The sequence below is a fragment of the Cupressus sempervirens genome, unplaced genomic scaffold (assembly GCF_028749045.1).
Source record: "Cupressus sempervirens isolate cs-2001-9-10 unplaced genomic scaffold, ASM2874904v1 CseChr00s100001_01, whole genome shotgun sequence".
In the NCBI taxonomy this organism is placed as follows: Eukaryota; Viridiplantae; Streptophyta; class Pinopsida; order Cupressales; family Cupressaceae; genus Cupressus; species Cupressus sempervirens.
This window is the reverse complement of record NW_028322205.1, coordinates 8,081,141-8,099,193: the sequence shown is the minus strand read 5'-3', so window position 1 is coordinate 8,099,193 and position 18,053 is coordinate 8,081,141.

Below are 18,053 nucleotides of genomic sequence, written 5' to 3'. Positions count from 1 at the left end.
TCCTTTTTCAATCATTTAATCTTGTCCAACATTATATACAATCATTAGTTAAAAAAATAGTATTATCAAAACATTGCTAGAACTTTCAAAACAAGGGTTTATTGCCAAAATAATCTTAAAAGAAACTTAATTCATCATTTTAAAACTCCATGTTGGTTTTAGAGTTATTATTCTATTATTTTATAATTACACATTGTATGACTATTCTTCAAAGGGTATTAGCTCAATGGAAGAAAACTTGCTTTTAAAGTAGCAGGATGGTGGTTCAATTCCATCATGCCCTTTTATAACTAAATATACTACTAAGTATGCTACTAAATATACTAATTATGTAACTAAATAGATCACTACATATAACACTAAATAAATGACCAAATCAAATTTTAAATTTATGACTTTATATGTGATTAAATATACTACTAATTATATCACTAAATGTGTGATTAAATCAATGATCAAAATCAATGACTAAAATCAGTCAAGTGACTAATAATTGTTAGTATCCAGTCATTTATAACACTACTAAATATACTACTAAGCAATTTTAGTCACTGATTTTGACCTGTGACTAAAATATACTACTAAAAATCAGTCAAGTGACTAATAGTAATTAATATTGAGCCATTTATAACACTACTAAATATAAAACTAAGTGATTTTGGTCACTAATTTTGATATGTTACTAAAATATCCTACTAAGTGATTGTAGTCATTGATTTTTATCTATAACTAAAGTATACTACTAAGTGATTTTAGTCATTGATTTTAGTACTATATATTAGCCACAAATCAAAATTAGTGAATAAAATTGCTTAGTAGTATATTTAGTAGTGTTATATAAATGACAATATATTAACTACTATTAGTCACTTGACTAGTTTTAGTCACATAAATATAAATTTTAATGGTTTTCTTAGTCACATATTTTTGTTTTTGTACTTGTAGTTGTGAGACTACAACACATTTCTTGTCCAATCTTTATGTAAGGATTTACACTAAAAAATGAGAGATACAATTCATGATGTGTGATGTCTAACCATTATTTTGTGTAGCAAATAACACTCAGAGATAATCATTTTCCTGATAAAATCTCTTCTCTTTGATGAAGGACAAGTACGATCAATCCAAAATGTAGATTACAAGTTCATAACTATTTCCTCAATCATATCAAAGTGAGGAGCTCTACACATTAGTGTCCAATTGTCTTCTAATGAACTATAATCCAAATTGATTATCTTTTTCAAATAATATGATATTGTCTTCTTATTGTACCCAATATGAGATTAAAGTGAAGATATTTATCTATTTTGGGATATTTCTTTTTATTTAAAATAGATGTCAATATATCACTCTTCCTGAAATGGTCTTAATTTGTAGATCTGGGTATTTTCTTAATGAAATACAAGCCTTCCTTAACACTTTCAATAATATCTTTTTGTGTGCTCTAAAATTTCCTATTTTTCAAAGTTTTATGTACACCCGAACAATTTTATTGACTCTTTTAACTCATATTTAAGAAGTAAAATTGATAATTAGTTGAACTTTTAATTTGTATAAATATTGTCAAGTTGTGCAATTATTTCATTTGACATTTTATTCAATGTCCTCTTCCTAGTATGTGTAGGTTATTTAGTATAATATCTCACTTTTTCCACATCCATTTCAATTAAATAATATATATTCTTTTATGATTAACTTTCCTCTTCAACCTTTTATCTAGATTAACATTCTCACTTGTTACTTGAAATTGGGAGGCAAACAAAATTAAGCAACAAAATAATAAGAGAGTCTTAAGGGGACCTAGATTAAATTACTAGAAAGAGACTAATGAGAGAGTTATGCATAATTTTTTTTCCTTTGGGATGACCCTTCTCTAACATCCATTTCTTCTACTTGGGTTTCCCTTTGTCAAACATTTTCTTTATCAAATACTACATACAACAAAAATAATAAATCTTGAGGGAAAATAACTAAAATACATATTCACCACAAAGATACTAGAGAGAGATGTGTACTTGTTTGAATTGGGATGGCCCTTCAACTTCAAAAGGTTGTGATTTTTGAGCATATCCTACATATGAAGTAAAATTACAACAAATATCAGAATGACACACACACACACACACACATGTATATATATAATATATATACATATATATACATATGTATATATATGTATATATATATATGCACATATATATGTATATATATGTGTGTATATATATGTGTATATATGTATATATACACACACATACATATATATACAAATATATATACATATATACACACACACATCTATATACATATACATATATATAGATATATATATACACACACACATATATATACATATACATATATATAGATATATATATACATATATACATATCTATATATATACATATATAAATATATATATATGTATATATATATGTATATATATACATATATACATATGTACATATATATATATGTATATATACATATATACATATGTACATATATATATATGTATATATATGTATATATATGTATATATACATATATATATACATGTATATATGTATGTATATATATATCTAGAGAGAGAGAGAGAGAGAGAGAGAGAGAGAGGGGGGGGGGGGGGGGGCGCGGGGGGTGGGCAGGGGGGCATGGGGAAAGAGAGGTAAGCACACCAAGATAGTGTGGAAAAGAGGGTATAAGTGGACACCTTTTTCTTGCAATCATTTAAACCTAATTTTGGAAGAGTTGTTTGAGGGTCATGCACTTAGAATGAAAAAATTTGTAAAACAAAAAACTATAGTACTCTAAATCTAGTTTCTAAATAAAACAAAACATAGTTGTTTCCATGAACTCCACAAAAAATATAGTTATATCTAGCATTTTTCTAAACTCTTTAGTAGGATGATAGGTAAGAGTGAGATCTAGAAGTTACATATTTTAAATAATTTTTTGACACATGATTTTTTCCTATGTTTTATCTAAGTGACCCTATCTTGAAATTATGATACCTCTAAGTACATAGGACATAACTTGCATCAAAATAATTTAAATTCAATAGTTTTAAAAAAAGTGTATTGAATCAAGTGGAGAAAAATAATGTGCAATTTTCTTTCCATTTGGTTAAGTATATTAAAACTTGTTAAAAAATGGTATACATATGCCTGAGAGGACTATCAAGGAGCTGATATAGAAAATTTGGCTTTACAATGCCAATGTTGTCCAAAACTAATTTTTTAGTATGGTTAGAGTGCTAAGAAAATGCGTGAAATTATGGTGGTAATTTTAGAGATACCTACTTCACCATTTGCAAACTTGATGAAGTCAAAGATGAGAATTGATCTTAAAAGATGAGAAAATGAGAAAAAGCAATAAAATTAGAGGGGAAAAATCAACCCAAGAATTTTGGCCATCTAACAAGCCTATTACTGAGCCAAAACATGATCACTCTTTTATTCTAACAAAATGTGATTGTGCTATGCATGGTAATACAAAGTTTCCATACTAACCATAACGTGATTGGATTTTGAGTAAGTAAAAATATGATCACACTATGGCTCATCAACGAGACAAGCCCAATTTTGAAATTTGATGAAAAGTAGACATAATGAAATAAAACTCTTAGCCTAAACAAAATAAATTTTAAACTCTTACACTTCAACTAATGAATTAAATTTTACACTTAAAAGTATTAAACTTAAATCACACACTTTCAACAATCATTAATAACCACCAACTTATAGCATTCACTTTGATGAAATATATAATCTTATTTCTTAATATAATCATGATTTTTTTTCCTGAAAATAATTTTCACTTTAAATTTTAAGAGTGGAAACAAAATGGTTCCACTTCCCATCATGGTAATTATAGGAAATGGAACATTATACAAGAACACCAGAATTGCAAGTCATAACTATTGGTCACACATATATATCCAGATATTAAAATTATGAATCATAACTTGCTAAATAAGATTAACCATAGCTTTGTATGAATATAATTTGACTTCAAAATCAAGATATTTTCCTTATTCAGAAATTCCAATTGGGCTTGTGAATGTAGAAATGATACTATAATTTAAATAAAATTTATTCTATTGGATATATTATGAAATATTTTGCAAACTCACAATTCCTTCAAAGTAATACCAAATCTAAATATCAACTAAATAATTTTATTTTTAATCACACAAATGAAACATAAAATTGCTCACTACACACTTGAGAAGAAGCTACTGAATAACACAAGAAAGGGTCCCTTATCTCCCCATTTACCAAGGGAACACAACAAAAAAGTCCTTATGCTACTTCAACTATACAATATGTGAAATGCTAAATTGATAGATTAAAGGAACAATACATTCCTATGAAAGAGGTAAGTCTCTAGCCTTGATTTACATTCATATTTCTAATATAATTGCTAAGTCTTATTTTGTTATAACTATCATCTAATATATATCATATTTCTTTACATTTCAAAATGGATACAAATCAAAAACTCATCCATTAACAACTACATTCTAAATAAAAATTGTATTATTTAACATATGTCTTTCTTAGGCACCCCCAAAATAACTACTAAACAACAATCCCAAACATGTTTATTCTTTTTGTTCCCTTCTATCATTTTCATTCATGATAGCTAGATTGACCATTCATTTTTTTCCTACCAATGAAATAGAAAATTGATTACAATCATCACAATTCTCAATAACTTATTAATCCTAATTTCTTCTAGACATTTTATTAAATATTATTGTTCCTTCATCAAATTGTGATAGAAATATAGAAAACATCAAGAGAAAAGACAAAAAGCATAAAGAAAAACAATGACACATCCTCTACTCATCATTTTACCCCTAGCTTTAAAATATTTTGTATTTCCTCATGCAAAAGAGTATTACTACAAACTAGGTAGAGTAATGAGCCTCTATAGAGAAATGTTTATCTCACCGATCCACTATTGTTACATCTATTCGAGTTTCCTACCTATGCTTCTCAATGGGCATGTAAACATAGTTATAGAAAGTTAAATTATTCCTTTAGCCAATCCATGTCTTGTATCTATGACTGAATAATTGAGTGAGCCTTATGTAACAAGTAGTTAAGAGTGTAATTTTCTACCTGTAGTATATTTATCTTAGAATTCAAATTTGGTACCTCTTTTCCTATTTCCTTTGGAGTATCTTCTTCATTCAACTCCACAACTTTCAACTTGAGGAATCTTAGTTGTGTTCAAGGTTAATTCCTTTATTGCTTCATTATCTTGAGGGGTTGTTGGTTATTACCTTATGATGTCCTCTTCCTTCCAAATTTTATTGGTCATGTGTTGGCTCCTCTTGACTTGTTCCAAGGGTTATAACTTCTCTCATATTTTTTTCTTGTGTGCTATCATTATTATCTTCATTAACTATTGTATAAGAGGGGCTATCCATGGGTTGTTGAAAAATATTATCACCTTACTCCTCAATATGTGGATGAATATTATCATTATCATTGTGATCTTTAGAATTTTTTGTGTCCAAAGACATATCAATGTCAATTTCTAGTTTTTGGTTCTCCTTTGTTGGTTACCCAATCTAAACATCTTAGTTTTCCCCTACTGTGCATCAAGATTATCTACCACTAAAATTTCTAAGTAAAAACCAAATTCATCTTTAGGATTAGGATTATTTATCATTGGTTCTATATATTTTTGAAATCCAATTTATTTTATTTTCTAACATAATTTGAACTTACTAAATTATCTATAAAATTTTCCTCATTTATTAACTACTTCAAAAAAAAATTCAATTTCATCAAAGCCTATGTTTCTAGCTACATAGGATAAACAATCCAACTTCATTGATCATCCACTTGCCCTTTATCATTTTTTTTAATTGATTTTTAAATTTAGAAATTCCTTACCCTCTTTTTGTTTGTTCTTCCTATCTCTATATTGTCTAATTATTGGGGTTTTGGGGGCTTTCCTCTTTTTACTACTTGTTTTTGCTACCAATAATGACATGGACACTAATGCAACTTTTTTGTAGTACTGTAGGTTACCCTACCTATAGATTTACCTAGTTTTGTATAGATTTTATTTAGAGCTTCTTTAGCTTTTCTTTTACTAGCTAGTGTAAATGATTCTTGTTTATTTTCCTTAGAACTAGACTCTTTCTCATAAACTTCTTCAACACCAAAATTTTTTTATGTAGAAGAACATTTAATGGAAAGTCCATGTTCCTTAGAGGGGCTAATATCCTCATCATCTAAAGTGTGGGTAAACAAGTTTAAATCACTAGGAAGAGTTATTAGTTTTATTTTTTGGACTACCAATAGTTTAATCAAGCACTAATATGAAACAAAATGGTGTTACCACTTCTCACTATTTTAGCAATATGTTGCAGAGTTCGGTATAAGAAATAAGGGACATTTACCATTACCCCCCATTTTACATGCAAGATTAATATAAAATATTGAGAAGATACATATATAAATTTTTCTTCATGTGAGAATTTTCCCAAGGAAAAGAATAAAAATGCCAAGATCTAGAAGCTCAATTAATAGCACAAGAGAGATAAATGATATGATCAAATGATAAGATAATTAGATATTCAAATACAATAGATGTAGATGTGCCTAAATATGTAGGAATTGCAAGATAATTATCATTTATGCAAGTGATAAGTACAACAACTAAGAACATGTCCACTAAAGGTGGATTATCCTCCATTGTGCATGAGCGCATGTGCACCAATGAGAGGATAAGAACACAAATGTGTATCACATAAAGAGAGGTGTGATACAACATGTGCTCAAATAGAGTGCTAACTCCTAGGTGTATACATGATTATTGATATGAAAATGCATTAGGTGTAATTAATAATATTTAATTACACCAACAACCCCCTTAAGTGAAACTTAGGGGAATGCACTTAAGCTTACGAAGCTAGATGAATTTTCATCATGGGTCCTAATTACTTGGACATGTTATGTACCCCATGTACAATATGCAAGTACAAAATAATTCAATCTCTCATAAAGAGGAGAAAGAGGGAAAACCTCATGGGAAATACCCTTCCCAAAATAGATAGATGAAAAAGGAGAGAAAGATGTATGGATGGATGGCATAATGAAGAGCTCCCCGCAACACCCCCCCCCCCCCCCCCCCCCCCCACTTGACCCCCTCACCCCATTATGACATACATCATGAATATACAAGAGAGAATCCCCATATAGGAAAGAATAAGTGGAAGAGAGATTGAGTAGGCCCCTGCATAGTGTACAATAGAAACTTATGGTAGATACTCTAGGATCAATGCAAAAACTAGTTCATGAGTGTAGAAGAACATTCCTCCACTTAGGAAGAAATAGAACCAAAGATGCATCCCCCATATATGGGGAGCAATATCAAAATGAATGAAATCTCTAAAACCTACTCAGGTGTTCCTATGCCAATACTAAAAGTACATCCTTTAAATCATGTGTATTATACCACCCTATTGAAAAAGAGAAATCATGATCAATTGAGGATGAATGTAGAGAATGTATTAAAGAATCAAATGCCTCATCTAAAGATAAAGTGACCTCCTCCAATTTTGCATCAAATTATTCACCATCATGTCAACCTCAAAATAATGATCAAGTAGAGAATGGACATGAGCATTGACATCTTACCTCACAACAACTAAAGAAGGATCATCATAACTAAAGAGAAGATGAATGTCATCAATAGTGTTTTCTATATCTTAAATATAAGACTCCACAAAAATACTAGCAATATTTTTCAAGTAGTCATCCCATGGAATATTTGAGTCTAGACCAAAAATAATATCATATCAAATTAAAGTGTGAATACAAGCATTATCAAGAGAAAAAAGGGATGCAATATCAATTGGAAGAGAAGAAATGGATTACTCAAGAACTTGATCACAAGTGAGAATACCCAATTTCAAGTAACCAAAGTTCTCCTCATAGTCTAAATCTTAAAAAATTTGATCAAAATGAAATCTAATGAATTATCTAAAAGATCTTGATACAAAGAAGTTTACCATAAACCAAGAGAGGTTTCCAAGGATATAAAAATAATGGAGCTAAGAGATTTTGAAAGGGTAATGCAAAGAAAACCCCTTGTGAATTATATGAATGAGGAAAATGTTGAAATTTTTTGTTCAATTGTATATTGCCTTTGATGTTGCACATAATTTCATGTCTTTATCAATCGGTGTTTGTTGAGCTCACTCAGTTGATGAAGATAGTTTTTATTGTTTATTGAGCATTCTAGAGTAAACAAAGTTCATAGATAGTATGTGCCAATCTTTACTCGAGCACCCAAGAAAGTTTATAGGAAGAAAATGTCTACCAAGTTCACTTGGGCATCAAAGAAGTTGGCACAAAACCAGTGTTAAATGAGATCAATAATTTACCAAAGGAATTCAATTAGGATGTAGTGTTAATTGAGTTCACATGGTTAACAAAGGAAGTCTAAAGAAATGGTTTTTGAGTTAGTGTTTATTGACTTGGGTTGGCTAATGATGGATTTTCTTGGAACAACATATTTAGTTTGATGAAATTATTTGTTAATTATAGCTGACTTAAGGGATGAATATTGAATATTTGTAAGTGTATTCAAGCCAACTTGACTAGGAAAAAGATATAAGGTCAAGTTGTGGGATTGAAAGCGAGAAGCATGGGATAGAAAAGATAAATCAAGGAAGTGAATTGAGAGGATAACTAAGTATCCTAAATTGATCAAGATGAAAAGTTTTATTTGATCAAGGAGGACCACGTATTTAACATAGAATAGAGATTTGAAATTAGTAATATAATTGAATTAGCAATTAGTTCATATTGTTTCTCTCTAATAATTGTAGCTATGTATCAAATTTCTTGAGAGAGTTAGCTTAACAACTATTTTCCAAATCCTCCAACAAGGTGGCATTTCTAGATTGAAGTGTGTAAAGACCTCTAACAAGGCCACTCCTAATAGGGTGATTGAATCCTTTAATAGGGTCACACCTAATAGTATTTTTTGTAACCTTTGACATGGTTGGATCCTAAGAGGGCTCACTTTAGTAGAGTGAAAAATATTAACTAGTTGTAATTGGTGGTTTTCCCAAATTGGGTTTCCACATTAAATCTTGGTGTCATATGTGTTCATGTCATTTGATTTCTATTGTTGAAACTATGTTAATTATGTTTAATCACATTAAAAATCTTAATAATTAATATTTTAGTTCTTACCAAGTTACAATAATTCTTAGTACTTGCTGAGTGTTTCAGTGCTAATCGAGTTACAACAATATTTTCTGTTTCGACAAAGTTTGGTTTTTAGTTGTATTAACATCTAAGGAATCTAGGATTTATTCTTATGGTAACTGATTCACCCCTCTCCTCTCAGTCACTCCTTTATATTTTCAACAATTGGTATTAGAGCTTTTGGTGCTTGTAGAGAAGATTTCAAGGACCTAAGATGAAGATCAGGATGTCTTATAGAAGGGAGATCCCTAAGCTAAATAGAGATAACTTCAAGGCATGATAGAAAATCATGAGACTAAATTTTGAAACCATTGTAGACTTAGGCCTAAAGTACCTAGATTCCAAGTATGTATCACCTAATGGAACTATGACCGATGAAGAAATTATATAAAAGAAGAATCATAACATTATGATGATTGATATTGCTTCATCTCTCAGCTATACTAAATTTGATGAAGTCAACTTGACTATGATACTACTTAAAATCCATCTATGGAGGAGATGATAATTTAAGAAGAGCCAAGATAGAATGTATTAGAGGTTAATTTGATCAAATAAGGATGAGAGAAGGTGAGAACATTGTAAAATATAGTGAAAGAATAAAAGCTAGTGTATGTGCAATCAGAGCTTCAGGAGGAAAGATTGAAGATGAGACAGTGGTAAGAAAGGTTCTCATAATAATTCTTCCTATATATGTAATTAGAGTGTCATAAATTTAAGAGATGAGATACAATCCAAAAATGATATGATTTTGAATGTAGTAGTGGGAAGGTTGACAACATTTGAGCTAGATAAGTATGCCAATTATGTTCCTAACATTAGCAACCTTGAGTCTAAATCTAAAGCCAAGCTATCACTCAAGAATAAAGCTACAAAATCTAAATGAAAATCTGACAATGAGAATGAAGATGGTTTTGATGAAGATCTTGAAGTCATTGAAGCATTACTTGCAATAAAAATTCCCAAGGGAAAAGGGAAATACAAGGCCAAATTCCTTTGATCTACTTTTCTTGTGAAGAAGTTGGTCACATTGTTGCAAGATGTCCAAATGGAGAAGGAAAAGAAGAAAATAAGAATGAAAAGTAGAAGAGAAAAAAGGAATTCAAAAGCTACAAGGACTACAAGGAAAAAGGTAAGAGATCTTGTTACATTTCTAAAGATTCTCAAAGTAATGAAGAGGAAGATAAAATGGTATACATTATTGTTAAGGATGAATCAGAAGATGAGAATGATAAAATGACACTTATCTCACATATTAGTAAGAATGATACATTGATTATTGATAGTGGTTTTTCTCACCATATGATCAGTGACAAATCTAAATTTGAGAACTTAGTACACTATGATGGTGGCAGTGTTAGATTTGGCAATGATGAACTATGTTATGTGAAAGGTAAAGGTTGTATTGCACTAACTAATGATCTTAGATGTGAAAATGCTTATTGGGTTGATGGACTATAGCATAATCCACTTAGTGTGGCTCAATGGAATAACATTGGATTCAAGGTAGAAGTCATGAATGGAAAGGCCAATCTATTGGAATGAAAAGGAAATCTAGTTGGGACTGGTAAGAAAACAAAGGTAATTTATTCTACCTAGATCTTAATTGAAGTTCATGTTTTATTATGCCTAATAAACATAAGCAAAAAAAAAAAGGGTTAGAGGCATTACAAGCCTAAAGAAACCTGACATGGACATGTGCAAGAACTGTCAAATTGGTAAGATGGGTAAGACAAGTTTTAAAAGCAAAAACTATCATTCTAAAGAAGTGTTGGAGTTGGTCCATATAGAAATTTGTGGACCTATTGGAACAAAAAGCTACATAGGAGATAAGTACTTTATTTTATTTGTTGATGATTATTATAAAATGATGACCATTATGTATTTGAAGGACACATTAGAAGCTTTTTAAAAGTTCAAATGGTATCTAGCTAGAGTAGAGAAAGAAATAGGAAAGAAACTAAAATGTTTAAGATCAAACAGAGGAGGATAATTCATTTCTATTAATTTCAATGAGTTCTATAATGAGAGAGGAATCAAAAGACAAGTGTCTGCATCTGGAACACCTCAGTAGAATGGCATTTCTAAAAGAAGGAATAGATCAATCATGAATTGTGCAAGGACCCTTATGATAGAAAATAATATTTCTATCAAGGAAGAATTTAGCACAATAGTTCATACTTGGAACTAGGATTAGTTGATGAACGATTTGAATCAAACACCTCTTGAATTATGGTATGGCTATAAACCTAATGTGTGTTACTTCAAAGTATTTGAAAGTAAATGTTATATTCTAAAGGATTCTAGAAAAGGAAAATTTGATGTGAAAAGTGATGAAGGGATATTTTTGGGATATTCCAATAAGAGAAAAACATATAAATTTATGAACCTATCTACTCATAAATTCATAGAAAGTGCACATGTGAAGATTGATGAGTTTGCAAAAAAGGAGGAACAAAGCAATAAGGAACTTGGAGATTATAGAAACTTTGTTTACTATGAGTTTGATATGGTTCCTAATTTTCAAGCAAGTGGAAATAAATAGCCATAACCAATTGAGTCCTCAAACTATCCATTTTAGCCCAAGTTGTAACAAGTGAAACTCAAGTTATTAGAAGTGCTTGAGTCATTAGAAGGACTTGAGTTTGAACAAGAGAAAACCAACTCATGGTTTGATGGATCCAAGTCACAGATAGTGGGACCCACACATGAAAAGAAGATCATGCCGAACCTAGTGATTTCAAAAAGGAGGAGCCCAAACTTGTTGGATATGTTAGAAGGCATCATGCACCTGATAAAATCATTTGAGATCAACCAATTGGTATAATGACAAGGAAAAAATTAAAAGGTACATGTCTTCTTACTAAATTTTAACCTAGATCTATACAAGATGCATTAGGGAATGGAATTTGGATTGAAACTATTAGTGAAAAAATTGGTTAGATTTAAAGTAATAAGACCTAGACTCTTATTCCTAAACCCAAGGACAAGAATGAAATTGGCACAAAATGGATATTTAGAAATAAGTTGAATGAAAATGGAGAAGTTTCAAGAAACAAGGCAAGGTCAATTTGCAAGGGCTATGCTCAAGAGGAAGACATTGACTATGGAGAAACTTTTGCTCTTGTTGCTAGACTTGAAGGTGTTTGGACACTCCTTGCATATGCAGCACACAAAGGATTCAAAGTGTATCACATGGATCTAAAATCAATATTCCTAAATGGAATCTTAGAAGAGGAATTCTACATTGAGAAACCTGATTTTATGGATCCTAGAAAATGGGACATAGTTTTTTGAAAACACATAGCTTTGTATGGTTTTAAACAAGCTCCCAAATCTTGGTATGAGAGGTTGTACAAGTATCACATAACAATTGGTTTTCAAACAACTAATGACAACACCAACCTATAGATTTAAGAAGGACTATATAAGAATATTGTGTTGGATGAAATCTTTGTGGATGATACATTGTTTACTAGAAATGATGATTTATGTAAATCTTTTTCTAAGGAAATGAGTAAGGAATTTGAGATGTCAATGTTTGGAGAGATCAAATTCTTTGTTGGCTTGTAGATTCAATAGAAGAAGGATGGTATCTAGATTACTCAATAAAAATACATCAAGGAGATACTAAAGAAGTTTGGAATGGAGGACTCTAGACCATTTGGAACACCTATGTCTACCAGACATAAGATTTTCAAAGATGATGCTTCAAAAGTGATAGATCAAACTTCATACAAATTAATGATTGGATAACATTAGTATGTGGTGCATATAAGACATGATATTGTTAGAGTAAATAATTAATTTATTAATTATTTATTCTATTTACTTAAGCTTACTTAGGTAAATGCATTTATTCAATATTTTGTATTTAATGCATGTAGTGGTTAGTTGTTGACAACACGAGAGTTTGTTCCCTTCTACAATGTTCCACCTTTTGTGGATATGTGATGAGTTGTCATCCTTATCTTCTACCACCTTCTAGCTTGTTCTACAAGCTTCCATGAGCTCTTTATAAATGAGCTCCCTCATTGTATTTCATCTCACATAAAATCACTTCTTATTGTAAATACATTTTCTCTTGTGTTTACATATTTTCTCTCATGTCTGTTTAGGGTTTTTTGCTTGCTCCATGCTCTTCCTCTCCTTGGCTTCTCTTTGACAGGTTCTCGCATGCAGGTGATCTTGGGTGTCTTCGGAGTTGGCTTTCTTCAACTCCAATAGATATAGCATTAGTAATTGGAATGGTGGCAATATTCTCTCCTAATACAAAAGAAAATCATATGATGGAAATAAAAAGAACCATGAGGTATCTAAAGGATTTTGAAGTTTATAGTTTTTGGTATAAAAAGGAGGAAACTTTGAATTGAAAGCATTCACTAATTTTGATTGGGAAGGAAACATTGATGATAGGAAGAGCACTAGTGGTGGATAATTCTTTCTTGGAAAGAGGATAGTATGTTAGACATGCAAGAAGCAAAACTTTATCTCTCAGTTAATAATAGAAGAAGAATATGTTTCTATAATAGTCAAATTTTCAAATATTGTTTGGTTCAAACAACTATTGAAAGGAATGAAGAAAAGATCAAGGATCTAGTTGTTGTTTTTTTGTGATAACACCAGTGCAATTAACATTTCAAAGAATCCTATGATGCACACCAAAACCAAGAACATTGCAATTAAGTATCATTTCTTAAGAGAATTGGTACAAGATAAGGAAGTAAGATTGGAATACATGAATACAGAAGAATAGACTACAAACATATTAACCAAGCCATTACCTAGGATGCATTTTTGTATCTAAGAGGAAAGTTAGGGGTCATGCCCTTATCTAAAGCTCACTAATAATATTTTAGTGATACATCAACCAAGCATATTAAATATCACTCAAGTTGATGCAATATTGAAAAGGAAAGATTACATATGAATCAATACATCAAGTACATGGAAGTTCACGGAATGCTATCTTTGGCATGAGATGTCAAAGAGGGATAGCATTAGAGAAATTTTATGTTTGATAGAGGAAGAGTTTACTATCATATATTAGAGATATTTTTGTATGTTAGAGATACCAAAGAGGGAGAATGACCTTGAGTTTGATATTGTAGTCACAATAATCAAAGATTAATTTTTGAAGGAGTTCACATTGATAGAGTGAGTTCTTATGGATAAGAATTAGAATGAAACTAAGGATATTATCCTTAGTTTTATTTTCCTCTAAAATTTCATTGTATTATGACATGTGTTTCTATCAATGCCAAAAAGGGAGATTGTTGAAAACAATTGTTCAATTGTATATTGTCTTTGATTTTACACAAAATGTCAAGTATTTATTAGTTAGTGTCTAATCTCACTCGAGTGATGAAGATAGTTTCTAGTGTTTGCCAAGAATTCCAGAGTAAACCAAGTTCAAAGATAGTATGTGTTGAGCTTCACTTGGGCACCAAATAAAGTTTGCAGGAAGAATTATCTACCAAGTTCACTCAGGCATCAGAGAAGTTGGCATAAAACCAATGTTACCCATGCTCACTCAGTTACCAAAGGAATTCAATTCAAGATGCAGTATTAACTGAGTTCATGTGGTTAATAAGGGAAGTATGTAGAAATTCTTTTATGAGTCAGTGTTGATCGAGCTAGGTCGGCTAACAAAGGATGTTCTTGGATTAATAGATTTAATTTGATGAATTTTTTTTATTAATTCTAGACAACTTAAGGAATAAAATTGAATATTTGTAAGTGTATTCAAGATGAATTTACTAGGAAAAATATATAATTACAATGTCAAGTTGTGGGATTGAAATAAAAAAGCATAGGATTGAAAATATAAATCAAGGAAGAAAATTGGAAGGATAACATATGATACTAAGTTGGCCGAGCTAGAAAGTTTTATTTGATTAATGAGGATCAAGTATTCAACCCAAAATAGAGATCTAAAATCCATAATATAGTTGCATCAAAAATAAAATCATATCATTCTTACTCTCTACTAATTGTAGCAGTGTATCAAATCTCTTAATAGAGTCAGCTTAACCATTATTTGCCAAATCCTCTAACAAGGTGACATTTTTATATTGAAGTGTTTAAAGACCTATAGCAAGGTAACTCCTAATAGGGTGATTAAATTATTTAATATGGGCACACCTAACAATGTGTTTTGTAACTTTTTATAGGATTGGCTCCTAATAGGGCTCATTTTAGAAGAGTGAAAAACAATAACTAGTTACTATTGGTGGTTTTTCCCAAATTGGGTTTCCACCTTAAATTTGGGTGTTTCTTATGTTCATGTTTTTTATTTTTATTGTTCAAACTAAGTTAATTAAGGTTAATCACATTAAACATATTAAGAATTAATATTTTAGTGCATTTTGAGTTACAAATTTTTTTAGCATTTGACAAGTGATTCAGTGCTAACTGAGTTACAACAATATTTTTAGTTTCAATAGAGTTTGTTTTAATTTTTATTGACATCTAATGGATTTGGGATTTAATTTTGTGGTAACTAATTCATCCTCCACTCTTAGTTACTCCTCTTATATTTCCAACATGAAATTCCTAAATAATGGAGAAAGAGAAAAACAAAGAGAGAAAATGGAGCCATAGGCTCATTACAAGAACTACATATTTATTATGTGTTGTGTATAGAATGAGAGAGGATCATCTATTATATAGAGATGAGAATAGATGTTATTTAGTAACATATAGTAACTCCCACATGAATTATTTCAACATTCATAAGTGTGTGCATAACAAGTGTCATAATCATCTTAAGGGGGAATAAATTATTTTCTATAGTAAAGAAATTACAAAAAAAGACTTGTCCTCACTAATGGACAAGAGGAAAAGATACATAAGGGATATCATGGTTTATCCCAATTAATAAATACAACCAAGAAAATATTACTAATTCTAGCACCCCTCTTTAATATTTAGTTGGGGATAGTAGAAGGGGTATCAAACCCAATTTACATAAAGTACAACTTGATCTTTGAAATGTCTTCAATTGTGTAAGAGGTTAGTTATCAACATGTGTACATCTTTGTATATCCAAGATAAGTATATAGGTCCTTTGAATGTGTTAGATCTTCAAGTGGATTTGTGTTGCATAGGATATGTACAACAAATAATGATGTCTTGTATGTGCCTTGATAGATTACCTAAAAAATAGAAAAAAGAAATAAGGCAACTATCTAGAAGGAGAATTTCATCTTATATTCAAGTTAACAATCCTTTTCAATTTTTATAAGAATAAGAAAAATATTACATATAAAAATTTGGAATAAAGAGATAAATAAAAATGTGACTTGTCACCAAAAAAAATGGAGTTAATATGATATTAAGATAAGTCATATACTCAAAAAAAAAGTAAGGTATGAAAAGTATTTATGAAATCTCTCAAGAAAGGAATATAATAAGGCACAAATGACCATAGACAAGTCCAACTAATGAAACCTACATCAAAACTACATCAATCACATGGATATAGATGGTCTACTAATGAGTCATCCCACTACAAGTTAATGGGTGGCTAATCCATAACCTGCATGACTCATGATCTAAGAAATGAATTATGCAAAAAATTATCAAATAAATATATTAAATAAAGAGATATGAGAAACATGTTTTCAGATTAGCATTAGAATATTCATTAATATTTCCTAATATGCTTTATGCAAGCTACCAATGGAGAAGGATTATGAGTATGAGAAACATATTGGCTTCAAATAAGAGTATAATTTCTTCAAGATGGGTCAAATCAATTAAAACTAGAGGAAAATTTCAAGAATATCATCCTCTTCATGAGGAAAAAATAGATCAAAATGGAGGAAAACTCCATATAATACCATCTTTCAAAGTGGAACAAATAGAACCAAATGGAGGGAAACTCCATATAAATATTTTCCTTTCAAAGTGGAACAAGTAGATCAAAATGGAGATAAACCCCATATAAATACCATCTTTCAAAGTGGAAAAAATATAACCAAATGGAGGAAAAATCCATATAAAATAAGTGCACACCTTTAGATGATGGAGGGATATTCCATGGGCTAGCTAAGGTAACTATGTAGATTACTTGTACTAAGGGTTCCTTCACAATGTGTGTCAAATATAACTGAGGGGACCTTCATAGTTAACCTTGAAAAAAAATATCTCCCCATGGAACTTACAAAAAGATATAATAAAATTCATATAAATCAATCATATAAACCATAAAGTGCCAACATGGGAATAAAATGATGCTATAAAATCATAAAATTGTAACTGTGTTCAAATTAATAGAGCATAGTAGAGTTGAAGGAAATTGTGTAAGATAACTCATAATCCCATATAATTGATGAATATGTAGAGATAAATTGGAAGACCTATTGGAAATAACAATGGGAAAATAAGTTCTAAAAGGTGGGGGTGGGGGGGTGGTGAATGAACACTTAAATTTTTTACCTCTAAAACAATTCACCATTCATCCATCTCATAACTTTTATGTAAACTGAAATAATTAATCATTCATCACATCCAAAGAGAAAAGTAAATCAACACATAACACATTAGATTTTGGTTATCCAAAAACCTAAGGAGAAAGTAAATCTAGGGTGGGGATGACATACAATTTTTTTATCATAATCTATGATCTACCCTATACAAGGTCTACCATATTAAAGGCTTACAAGATTGTTAGGTCTCACCTTGATTAAAATATTTACACTCACAACTAAGTAAGCACTATGTTAGGAGATTTGCAAAATCTTGTTAGGGCTATCTATTAAGAGATTTACTTTTTATTACCAGTTAGATTGGTTCATCACCTAATCC